This window comes from Vulpes vulpes, chromosome 8 (genome assembly GCF_048418805.1).
Source record: "Vulpes vulpes isolate BD-2025 chromosome 8, VulVul3, whole genome shotgun sequence".
Lineage (NCBI taxonomy): Eukaryota > Metazoa > Chordata > Mammalia > Carnivora > Canidae > Vulpes > Vulpes vulpes.
The window spans coordinates 49,958,518-49,972,374 of record NC_132787.1 but is presented as its reverse complement, the minus strand read 5'-3'; the positions used below and the strand labels follow the sequence as shown (position 1 = coordinate 49,972,374).

Sequence of the window (13,857 nt, the reverse complement as noted above, 5' to 3'; positions counted from 1 at the left end):
AATATCCATCACCCAACTAGCCAACCCCCCACACTCTTCCCTTCATCAACTCTCATTTTCTTCTCCATTGTTAAGAGTTTCTTATGGCTTGTTTTCCTCTCTCCTTTTTTATTTTTCTTTTCTCCATTCCATGTGTTTTCTTTCTTAAATTTCACATATGAGTGAAATCATATGGTAATTGTCTTTCTCTGACTGACATTTCACTTAGCATAATACCCTCTAGTTCCATCCTTGTCCTTGCCAAGTCATACATTCTGGCATTCTGATGCCAAGTCACACATTCTTTATTTTTTTTTGTAATCCATGTGAATTATTTTAATAGTTACTTTAAGATAGTTCATAGCACTATACAAAAAGCAAGATCATGTACATTAAAGCTTACGGCAGGATTGTATGTATGAATGAGATCCACAAACAATAAATTTATTTTTTATTTTTTATTTTTTTATAAATTAATTTTTATTGGTTTTCAATTTGCCAACATATAGAATAACACCCAGTGCTCATCCCATCAAGTGCCCACCTCAGTGCTCGTTACCCAGTCACCCCACCCCCCGCCCACCTCCCCTTCCACCACCCCTAGTTCGTTTCCCAGAGTTAGGAGTCTTTCATGTTCTGTCTCCCTTTCTGATATTTCCCACTCATTTCTTCTCCTTTCCCCTTTATTCCCTTTCACTATTTTTTATATTCCCCAAATGAATGAGATCATATAATGCAAACAATAAATTTAAATCATCTATTCTCACTTGATTCCTAATCATACTACAGAGAACAATGCAATACTAAAATATGTCATCTTCAGTAAATTAATCTTCACTTAGAAAATCTGACTATTTAACAAGTAAAAAATATATTTAGAATTTTCCTTCAAAAACACAAACTATGAAAATTTTAAGAATTTTTAGAATAGGAACTACATAAGTCAATGCTAAAGAAAATTCTACTTTCAGATAATGTGCATCTTAAAATATTATGAAAAATATTATTTATTCTGTAAACAATGTCAGTAAAAGCATACCTGAGTTCCTCTAAAACCACTAGTTTTAGTTACCCAATTGCCATTTTGATAACATTAATGAGAAAACATTCAAAATTTAACACTGCAATCACCTGTCAAATAATTAGGACAGAACAAATGTTCCATATGTATTAAGTTGAACATCATCTATAAATCTCTTAAAACATAAGGTTCTTTCATTTATCTTTTGATAAATTAGACTTCACATTTAAGTCTTACTCTAATAATCTAAAACCATTTGGTAACATGTTCTTTAACTTCTAGTCCTGAAAACCCATTCTAATGTCTTTATCAGTAGTCAGTATAATCAAATAAAATTAGTGTTTTGTGGCCTTCATAGTTTATAGAACTCAACATATTTGAAGCTGAGATGAAGTGGTTCTATCTTTCCATTTGTTTATATGGTCTGAGATCACAGTTCAACACAGTGGACACATTTTCTCTGTTAAACCATAAGCTAATGCATTCCTCACAAAGTATATGCTGACATATGAGCAGAATTGGTTTTTGAAATTCAGCATGACATTTTGAACAAATATCATCCACATCTGAACACTGTCTCTTGCTAGCAGCTACTCCATAACTTGGTCACATAAAATATATTTGCAAAACCCAACAGTTTTCAGTTCTAAGATGTCCAAAAGAAGTTCAAAAGTTTTAGTATGAGGTAAGGTAAGCCAGCAGTATCCCAAGACTCCATCTAGTACATTACCAAACTCCTCATAGCTTATAAGATAATGAAACCAAACTAGTACCAAACAAGTTTGGTAATACTGACATGATTCTTCTAAAAGCATATACCAGTAATTCTTGGATTTAAAAGACATGATGAAAAAAGGCATCAACAAAATAAGGCATTTTGAACCCATGAAGAGAAATTTCAGAATGAAGTCTATAATTCCAACAATCCAAAATACTTTGCAAGAAGCTTGAATGGTCTAAGGTAGGATTTTTAAAGATTAAGCTGTAATAAAGTTACTAAGAATGAAAGGTATAATATAAAAGAATAGAAGATCCTGCTAATACCAGTAACCAAGCACACTGAATCTTTGAGCACCTTTCTCTTAGAAAAATCTGATTTACAATGCTTTTGTTTGCATACATAAAATGTGCGAGGAGCCCAATTCCAAGAGAAATTTCTGTTATGTGTTACATAACAAGTTTGACACCTAGAATCAAAATGTATGGGAGACTTTTGTACAACCACCTGAAGATATATCAGAATTCTGAGAAGGAGCTACCACCATGATCTCCAGACTCTGTGACAGTATCAGCAGGTTGCCTTGCTTCATGTGAGAGTGACCCCGAAAGCGACTATGTATACATCCATGGGTAAAGCTATGGACACCAGACCTTACATTTCTGGAGGTTGGATTTTCAGCACATTCTTTATGTATAGAGTTTATCTGGTTATGAACTCCTCCAGAATGAAGACAAACACCTTCTCCTGTCAATCTTGTATGGACACACTGGGAGGCTGAGGCATCCTCCACTGCAGTTCCTGGAAGGCTGTGCAGTTGGTTACAGTTGGCTTGCGTGAACTTTGAATACTTTTTCTGTGATCCAGATTTCTTTCCTTAAGGGCTATATCTCCTCTCATGATGATGAGTGAACAGGGTTCCCAGCAGAGACTGCAGGAACACTGGGAGACACCGCTACCCGGAGGCCTTTCAGTCAAGGCCATTACCTACAAACCCCACTGGTGGCAACTCAGGCCCAGCCCAGTGGTGCTGGTGGCACATGAGTTCCCCAAGCCATAGATTCTTGATTGACAAACTTTTACAGTAAGTCTTGAAATCAGATAGTATGAGGCCCACACTTCTATTATTTTCCAAGATTGTTTGGATTAGTCTAGATTCTTTATATTTCCATATAAATTTTAAATTAGTCCTGTTAATTTCTCAAAAAAAAAACCACAGCTGGATTCTTACTACAACTTCAAGGAATCAATAGATACATTTAAAAGGACTGATATATATTTTTAAATAGTGAGCTATCCAAAATGCAAACACTGTAAATCCCTTTTTTTGTTTATATCTTCTTTAATTTTTTTTGGATTATTTTATAATTTTCAGTATAAAAGTCTTGGCCATTTTTATTAAGTATATTACTAATACTTTACTATTTTTATGATGTGAATTTATTTAATTTCCAATTGTTTGATGACACTATACAGAAATAAAATTGATTTCTATATTGACCTTGTATTCTGTGGCATTGCTAAAGTCACTTAGTTCTAGTGTATCAGATAGAGAAAATTCCACTCTATTCGTAGTTTGTAGAGCGTTTTATCCTTAATGCACATTGAATTCTGCCAAATGCTTTCCCTTCATATATTGAGATTAGTAGTATGATTTTTTTCTCTTATATTCAGTTAATTTTAGTGAATTACATTGACTCACTTTATAATACTAAATAAATCTCATGAAGAGGCGGGGCAAGATGGCAGAAGAGTAGGGTCCCCACGTCACCTGTCCCCACCAACTTACCTAGATAACATTCAAATCATCCTGAAAACCTATGAATTTGGTCTGAGATTTAAAGAGAGAATAGCTGGAATGCTACAGTGAGAAGAGTTTGGGCTTCTATGAAGTACAACTTGTTTTTGGCCACTCTGCCCTGAGCAAAATGACTAAAAGGAAAAACTCACCTCAAAAGAAAGAATCAGAAACAGTACTCTCTCCCACAGAGTTACAAAATTTGGATTACAATTCAATGTCAGAAAGCCAATTCAGAAGCACGATTATAAAGCTACTGGTGGCTCTAGAAAAAAGCATAAAGGATTCAAGAGACATCATGACTGCAGAGTTTAGATCTAATCAGGCCGAAATTAAAAATCAATTAAATGAGATGCAATCCAAACTGGAGGTCCGAATGACAAGGGTAAATGAGGTAGAAGAATGAGTGAGTGACATAGAAGACAAGTTGATGACAAGGAAAGAAAATGAGGAAAAAAGAGAAAAACAATTAAAAGATCATGAGGATAGGTTAAAGGGAAAAAATGACAACCTCAGAAGGAAAAATCTACGTTTAATTGGGGTGCCGAAAGGGACAGAGGTCCAGAAAGTGTATTTGAACAAATCATAGCTGAGAACCTCCATAACTTGGGAAGGGAAACAGGCATTCAGATCCAGGAGATAGAGAGATCCCCCACTAAAATCAATAAAAACCACTCAACACCTCGATATTTAATAGTGAAACTTGCAAATTCCAAAGATAAAGAGAAGATCCTTAAATCAGGAAGAGACAAGAGATCCCTAACTTTTATAGGGAGAAGCATTAGGATAACAGCAGACCTCTCCACAGAAACCTGTCAGCCCAGAAAGGGCTGGCAGGATATATTCAGGGTCCTAAATGAGAAGAACATGCAGCCAAGAATACTTTATCCAGCAAGGCTCTCATTCAGAAGAGGAGAGATAAAGAGCTTCCAAGACAGGCAGAAACTGAAAGAATATGTGACCACCAAACCAGCTCTGCAAGAAATATGAAGGGGGACTCTGTAAAAGAAAGAGGAAGTCCAAGGAAACAATCCATGAAAACAGGGACTAAATTAGTATCATGATGACCCTAAATTCATATCTTTCAATAGTAACTCTGAACATGAACGGGCTTAATGATCCCATCAAAAGGCACAGGGTTTCAGACTAAATAAAAAAGCAAGACCCATCTATTTGTTGTCTACAAGAGACTTATTTTAGACCTAAGGACACCTACAGCCTGAAAATAATTTTTTAAATGTTTTTATTTATTTATGATAGTCACAGAGAGAGAGAGAGAGAGACAGAGACAGAGACACAGGCAGAGGGAGAAACAGGCTCCATGCACCGGGAGCTCGACGCGGGATTTGATCCCTGGTCTCCAGGATCGCTCCCTGGGCCAAAGGCAGGCGCTAAACCACTGCGCCACCCAAGGATCCCAACAGCCTGAAAATAAAAGGCTGGAGAACCATTTGCCATTCAAATGGTCCTCAAAAGAAAGCAGGGGTATCCATCCTTATATCAGATAAATTAAAGTTTATCCCAAAGACTGTAGTAAGAGATGAAGACAGACACTGTATCATATTTAAAGGATCAATCCAACAAGAGGACCTAACAATCATGAATATTTATGCCCCGATTGTGGAAGCTGCCAAGTATATCAATCAATTAATAACCAAAGTTAAGACATACTTAGATAATAATACACTTATACTTGGTGACTTGAATGTAGCACTTTTCTACAAACGACAGATATTCTAAGCACAACATTTCCAAAAAAAACAAGAGCTTTAAATGATACACTGGACCAGATGGATTTCACAGATATTTACAGAACTTTACATCCAAATCTTCTTACAGAAGATTTACATCTTGAATACACATCCTTCTCAAGTGCATATGGAACTTTCTCCAGAATAGACCACATACTGGGTCACAAATCAGGTCTCAACCAATACCAAAAGATTGGATCATCCGCTGCATATTTTCAGAACAAAATGCTTTGAAATTAGACTAAATCACAAGAAGAAGTTTGGAAGGATTTCAAACACGTGGAGGTTAAGGACCATCCTGATAAAAGATGAAATGGTCAACCAGGAAATTAGGGAAGATTAAAAGATTCATGGAAACCAATGAGAATGAAGATACAACCGTTCAAAATCTTTGAGATAGAGCAAATCAAAGCAAAGCAGTCCTGAGGGGGAAATATATCGCAATACAAGCATCCATCAAAAACTGGAAAGAACTCAAATACCAAAGCAAACCTTGCACCTAAAGGAGCTAGAGAGAAAACAGCAAATAGATCCTACACCCAGCAGAAGAAGAGAGTTAATAAAGATTCGAGCAGAACTCAATGAAATAGAGACCAGAAAAACTGTGGAACAGATCAACAAAACCAGGAGGTGGTTCTTTAAAAGAATTAATAAGATAGAGAAAACATTAGCCAGCCTTATTAAAAAGAAGAGAGAAAAGACTCAAAATAATAAAATTATGAATGAGAAAGGAGAGATCACAAACAACGCCAAGGAAATACAAATGATCTTAAAAACTTATTAATGAGCTGCTTTACGCCAATAAATTAGGCAATCTAGAAGAAATGGACACATTTCTGGAAAACACAAACTACCAAAACTGGAACAGGAAGAAATAGAAAACCTGAACAGGCCACTAACCAGGGAGGACTTTGAAGCAGTCATCAAAAACCTCCCAAGACAAAAAGCCAGGGCCAGATGGCTTCCCAGGGGAATTCTATCAAACGTTTAAAGAAGAAACCATACCTATTCTACTAAAGCTGTTCAGAAAGATAGAAAGAGATGGAATACTTCCAAATTCGTTCTATGAGGCCAGCATCACCTTAATTCCAAACCAAAGACCCCATGAAAATGGAAAATTATAAACGAATATCCTAATGAACATGGATGCAAAAATTCTCAACAAGATACTAGCCAATAGGATCCAACAACACATTAAGAAGATTATTCACCATGACCAAGTGGGATTTATCCCCGGGATGCAAGGCTGCTTCAATACTTGTAAAACAATCAATGTGACAGATCATTCCTACAAGAGAAAAAACAAGAACCATATGACCCTCTCAATAGATGCAGAGAAAGCATTTGACAAAATACAGCATCCATTCCTGATCAAAACTCTTCAGAGTGTAGGGATACAGGGAACATTCTTCAGCATCTTTAAAGCCATCTATGAAAATCCCAGCAAATATCATTCTCAATGGGGAAGCACTAGGAGCCTTTCCCCTAAGATCAGGAACAAGACAGGGATGTCCACTCTCAACACTGCAATTCAACAAAGTACTGGAAGTCCTAGCCTCAGCAATCAGGCAACAAAAAGACATTAAAGGCATTCAAATTGGCAAAGAAGAAGTCAAACTCTCCCTCTTTGCCGATGACATGATACTGTACATAGAAAACCCAGAAGACTCCACCCCAAGATTGCTAGAACTCATACAGCAATTCAGCAGTGTGGCAGGATACAAAATCAATGCCCCGAAATCAGTGGCATTTCTATACACTAACAACGAGACTGAAGAAAGAACAATTAAGTAGTCAATCCCATTTACAATTACACCCAAAAGCATAAGATACCTGGGAATAAACCTAACCAAAGAGGTAAAGGATCTATACCCTAAAAACTACAGAACACTTCTGAAAGAAATGGAGGAAGACACAAAGAGATGGAAAAATATTCCATGTTCATGGATTGGAAGAATTAATATTGTGCAAATGTCAATGCTACCCAGGGCAATGTACACACTTAATGCAATCCCTATCAAAATACCATGGACTTTCTTCAGAGAGTTGGAACAAATTATTTTAAGATTTGCGTGGAATCAGAAAAGACCCTGAATAGCCAGAGGAATATTAAAAAAGAAAACCATAGCTGGGGGCATCACAATGCCAGATTTCAGGTTGCACTACAAAGCTGTGGTCATCAAGACAGTGTGGTATGGCACAAAAACAGACACATAGATCAATGGAACAGAATAGAGAATCCAGAAGTGGACCCTCGACTTTATGGTCAACTAATATTCGACAAAGCAGGAAAGACCCTCTACTGGAAAAGAGACAATCTTTTCAATAAATGGTGCTGGGAAAATTGGATAGCCACATGCAGAAGAATGAAACTAGATCATTCTCTTATACCAGACACAAAGATAAACTCAAAATGGATGAAAGATCTAAATGTGAGACAACAATACATCAAAATCCTAGAGGAGAACACAGGCAACACCTTTTTGAAGTTGGCCACAGCAACTTCTTGCAAGACACATCCATGGAGGCAAGAGAAACAAAAGCAAAAATGAATTATTGGGACTTCATCAAGATAAGAAGCTTCTGCACAGCAAAATAAACAGTCAACAAAACTAAAAGACAACCTACAGAATGGGAGAAGATATTTGCAAATGACCTATCAGATAAAGGGCTACTATCCAAGTTCTATAAAGAACTTATTAAACTCAGCAGCAAAGAAACAATCCATTCATGAAATGGGCAAAAGACATGGACAGAAATCTCACAAAGAAAGACAGAGACATGGCCAACAAGCATGTGAGAAAATGCTCCGCATCACTTGCCATCAGGGAAATACAAATCAAAACCACAATGAGATACCACCTCACACCAGTGAGAATGGGGAAAATTACCAAGGCAGGAAACAACAAATGTTGGAGAGGATGTGGAGAAAGGGGAACCCTCTTGCACTGTTGGTGGGAATGTGAACTGGTGCAGCCACTCTGGAAAACTGTGTGGAGGTTCCTCAAAGAGTTAAAAATAGAGCTACCCTATGACCCAGCAATTGCACTGCTGGGGATTTACCCCAAAGATACAGATGCAGTGAAACGCCAAGACACCTGCACCCCGATGTTTCTAGCAGCAATGTCCACAATAGCCAAACTGTGGAAGGAGCCTCGGTGTCCATTGAAAGATGAATGGATAAAGAAGATGTGGTTTATGTATACAATGGAATATTACTCAGCCATTAGAAACGACAAATATCCACCATTTGCTTCGATGTGGATGGAACTGGAGGGTATTATGCTGAGTGAAGTAAGTCAATCAGAGAAGGACAAACTTTGTATGGTCTCATTCATTTGGGGAATATAAAAAATAGTGAAAGGGAGTAAAGGGAAAAAAGTGAAAATATCAGTGAGGGTGACACAACATGAGAGACACGTAACTCTGGGAAATGAACAAGGGGTAGTGAAAGGGGAAGTGGGCGGAGGGTTGGGGTGACTGGGTAATGGGCACTGAGGGGGCACTTGGTGGGATGAGCACTGGGTGTTATGCTATATGTTGGCAAATTGAACTCCAAAAATAAATAAATAGATAAATAAATAAATAAATATTTCTCACATTCTTGTGTAAATCCTCTTACTGTATTGCAGGACCAAGTTTACAGTTATTTAATATTAACATTAAATATTTAAGATTAATAAGTTTTCTTAAGTATTTGATGTAATTCTCTAGTTAAGCCATTTGGACCTAGATTTTTTTTTTTTTTTTTTTTTTTTTTTTTGCTGAAAAGTGGTTGAGATCCTTTTTTTTTTTTTTTTAAATTATTTATTTATGATAGGCACACAGTGTGAGAGAGAGAGGTAGAGTCACAGGCAGAGGGAGAAGGAGGCTCCATGCACCAGGAGCCCGACGTGGGATTCGATCCCGGGTCTCCAGGATCGTGCCCTGGGCCAAAGGCAGGCACTAAACTGCTGCGCCACCCAGGGATCCCCGGACCTAGAATTTTTTATATGAGGAGGTTTTAAACCATAAGGTAAATTTTCCTAATAATTATAGGGATTGTATCATACAGGGTTCAACCAGAGGAGATGTGCATTAAAAGATTTATTGCAAGGACTTGGCTTACATGATGTTGGGGCCAAGTAGGCAAGTCAAATCCATTGGGTAGGCCATCAGGATGGTCTGATTGAAACATTTCTCCAAGGAGGTTTTACTCTAGTGGCCTTTCAACTGGTTGAGTCAGACCAACTCAGATCACCTAGGATATTCTCCCTTACTTAAGGTCAATTGATTATGGACTTTAATCATATCCACCTTTGCAACAATGCCTAGATTAGCATTTGAGTAACTGGGGACTAGAGCCCAGCCAAGTGGGCACATCAAAAGACCATCACAGGGCTATCCACATTTTCCTTAAATCTCAGTTTTCGTTAGTTATGTTTTCAAGGAATTTGTGGTTTTCATCTAGTTGTAGACTTTATTGTGGCAAAGATTGCAATATCCTCACATTATCTTTTTTATGTAATAGCATCATGTCTATCATTGATTGGGTTTTTTCTATCCACTTTTAACACATGTGACAATGTCACTGTGTGCATAAAGATGTTTAAGCCACAAACTAAATAATATTCATAACAATTATAATATTTTAAAGTACTAATATTTTAAATAATAATAAAGTGATATAATTTTAAGGTAATAATAATATTTAAACCCTAGGATTAATCTCTGATTCCTTTTTCTTACCTCTCAGACATAATTTCTCCCAAAGTGCTAAACTTCTATTTTAAGAATAGAATCATTTCTCATCTTCTCATGATCTCCTGTGTTCTTACCCTATTTGGAGCCACTATTATTCTTCATCTGAACCACAACAAAAATCTCCTATCTTGTCTCCTTCTTATCCTGTGCCACAACAATCCCTCATCAGAACAACTGCAGCAATAATATAAAGACATATATAATATTATACTGTCTTTATTGCAATTATAAAGTATTTTCTCCTTGCAAATAGGATGAAATCTAAAGTCCTAGTCCCCTCCCAGTTGTCCCATCACCCTCAAACATTATCCTGACTCTAACACCACAGATTTGCTTTTGCTTTTCTTGTTTATGAAATTTCTTTTTTCAAATCGCATCTCATGAGTGGAATTTATTTTTTATTATTTCTTTATAAATTTATTTTTATTGGTGTTCAATTTGCCAACATATAGAATAACACCCAGTGCTCATCCCATCAAGTGCCCCCCTCAGTGCCGGTCACCCAGACACCCCCACCCCCCGCCCACCTCCCCTTCCACCACTCCTAGTTCGTTTTTGAAACTTTAAAAAAGAATCATACAGTAATAATTATTTGTTGCCTGGATTCTTTCCATCAAAATTGTGTTTGTGAGATTCATTATTTTCTGTAGGTCTAGTTCATTCTTGTAGCATTACAGTCTTTCTTTGTGGGAATATACCACTATTTTTGTATCTACTCTTGACAGGCATTTAAGTAGTTTCCAATTTCAAATGTTTAAAAATGATGCTACTATGAATATTAATGTTCATATATTTTTGTGACTATATGTATATTGTGCTGCTGAGTACATACCTAAAAATGTAATGGCTGGTCAGGGCATAGGGGTATGTTCAGGCTCAGTGAATACTGCTATTTTTTCCAAAATCTTTATCCTACTATTATCCTTATCAATGATAAATGAAAGTTTCCATTTTTCCACACTCTTATTACTCTTGGTGGTGTCTTTCTTTTTTCACATTAGCCATTTCAGTGGCTATGTGGAGGTAATATATTATGATCTCAATTTTCACTCCTCTTACAGCTAATGCACTTGAACATTTTATGATAGTTTATTGGAAGTTAGAAAATACTCATTCATGAATTTGCCTGTTCAAGTTGTTTGGATGATTTTCTGTTTCTGTGTCTGTTGGACATGTTTCTCTGTTTCTTGTTTTCTTATTGATCTATAGGTGTGTGTGTGTGTGTGTGTGTGTGTGTGTGTGTGTGTGTGTTCTGGACACAAGTTCTTTGTGATATATATATGTATAATGAATAGCTTTCCATCTCTGTGGCTTGCCTTTTTGGAGTTGTAGCAGTGTCTTTTGATAACCAGAAATGCTTAATTTTAATGAAATTTATCATTTTGGTCCCTTATAACTACATTTTTTTATTCTCTGTTTAAGGAATTTTTCCTATCAAGATGATGAAGATATTATTCCTTATTTTTTTTAAGTTGCATCATTTCACCATTCAAATGGTATATAATCATCTATAATCCCCCCAGGACTATAACCCACCTGGAACTAATTTTTGTTTAAAATAATGCAGGGGTCAGGGATGCCTGGGTGGCTCACCAGGTGAGTGTCTGCCTCCGGCTCAGGGCATGATCCCTGGGATCCCAGGATCAGATCCTGCATCTGGCTCCCTGCATGGAGCCTGCTTCTCCCTCTGCCTATGTCTCTGCCTCTCTCTCTGTGTCTCTCATGAATAAATAAATAAAATCTTTAAAAAAAAATAAGGCAGGGGTCAAGTTGATGTTTTATTTTGGTTTGTTTTTTTTGGCTCCATGAGAATATCTAATTGCTCTGAGCACCATTTATTGAAAGGACCGTCCTTCCTCACCGCACTACAGAGTCACCTGTGGTGTAAATCAAGTAATTTTATAGAAGTGAGTCTGTCCCTGGAGTCTCTATTCTGTTCCATTGGTCTATGTATCGATCCTTATAGTAATACCACACTGTCTTAATTACTGCTACATAGATATCTGGTAGTTAAAGTTCTTCAACTTTGTTATATTTTAAGAAATCTTTAACTATTCTTAGTTATTTGTCTTTTTGTATAAATTTCCATAAAATTTGTCAAGTGCTACCAACAAAAATGTGTTATGTTTCGTGTATACATTCAGTATAATGAAATTTTAAAATTGAATTTTTAAATAAGCTTGTCAAGTTCTACCAAAAATAATAGTCTTAGATTCATGTGCATTGAATTTATAGATCAATTTGGGAATAGACAAATGGAAAAACACCTGTGTTCATGCATTGGAAAACTCAATAGTGTTAAAAATGTCCATACTTTCATTACATTTTCCATTAACAAGGGGTCTTTGCTAAAATTTGGAATATAGAATACATTAAATTACTTGGGGATTTAGATTTAAGGTACTTAAAGTATCCTTTGTTCTGCCCACAGTATGTAGACTTTCTTAGATCATATAAATCCTGAGTTACAGGTGGGAAGAGGTGGTGCCTAGGACTCTGAGATCATTGGCCTGGTCACAAAAGAAGCCCAAGAATGAAAGAGCCTCATAATCAGTGACCAGTGGGGAAGTTCACATTTTATTGCTTGGAAATATGGAGTACCGTGTAAGATCCTTGTGTGTCAGTCAGTCCTAAAGAGAGGAGAGTGCAATATTGCTTCATGCCTGGAGCTAAGAGCAGTATGGTGTGACACTGAAGGAGGAGAGTTAAGCCAAGCTCCAGTACTCGGGACAATTTCAGAGGGGAAAGACTCCCCTGTACTGGAGAATCCTCTTCCATTTAACCTTCCAGTTGATAAACGGATAGTGCACTAACCAGATGTCTGTCTTGTTGCAGAGTCCTTTCACTATGAATGTCCACATATGTCTCCTACTAGACTATGAGTTTTTCTTGGGCCTGGGCTGAGCCTTAATCTTTACTGTATCCTCCCCTACTCACAGACTTGGCCCCAGCAGGTGCTCAATGGTTATTGGGTAAATGCTTTAACTTCATTTGACCTCAGACATGAGTGCTAGAGGGGGTGTGTACGGTGTGGATGGTAACTTAATTTATTCTATATGGGATGTGGAGAGGAGATACTCAGAGGGAATGCAAAGTACATTAAGAACTAGCCCTGGTATTCCTAGAAATGACCCTATCTCTGGGCATGCCAGCCCAGGGACTTCTTTCCTTGTTCTTCTTCATATCTACCCAAACTTCACTGGAGGGCAAGGTACACTTGAAGAAAACACATCTGGCCATATATCCCTCTATGCCACCCATCACATACTCACACTAAATCCTTCCAAAGGAAATAGAAATGTTACTCACCCAAAAGCTGCCAAACTAGAGTTTTGCATGCAAAAAGGGAGTTTGGCAAGTGTCTTTAAGAATTGATTGAGACATTGGAACACCAGGAAATGGTAGGAAAACACCTTTAGTTTCCTCTTGCCCAGGCTGAGCCCAGGATAAAAGGACCCTACTCTAGGCTTCTTCATGCACTCGAATCCATGAGGCCTATAACAGCCTCGAAAGGCAGGTGAGTTTGGGGTGGGGGGACTGCCTCTGTTCTATGGGAGAGGAAGTTCTCAAAGGGGCCATGATGGGTTCCCACTAGAGGAAATGAGAAGTATGTGTAAGGTTATGGTTTGAGGAATATGAACAAAGAAAGACAGATGATCAGAAATAGCAATAGGAGCAGAAAATAAAGACCATGTGGAGAATACAGTGAGCCATAGAAGTGAGATGGAGATGCAGAAAGTCAGGAACCCACATCAAGAGTCAATAAACTAAGATCTGTAGGGAAATGCAGCCACTGCCCATCTCTGCAAATAACCTTTCTTGGAACACAGGTGTGTGCATCTGTTTA

At 37.3% G+C, this 13,857-nt stretch overlaps 1 pseudogene; it reads right to left on the bottom strand.

Annotated features, from left to right (window-relative positions):
• Positions 1–1,368: 1,368 nt before the first annotated feature.
• LOC112907988 (E3 ubiquitin-protein ligase RNFT1 pseudogene) lies at positions 1,369–2,702 on the bottom strand (annotated as a pseudogene).
• Positions 2,703–13,857: the final 11,155 nt, after the last annotated feature.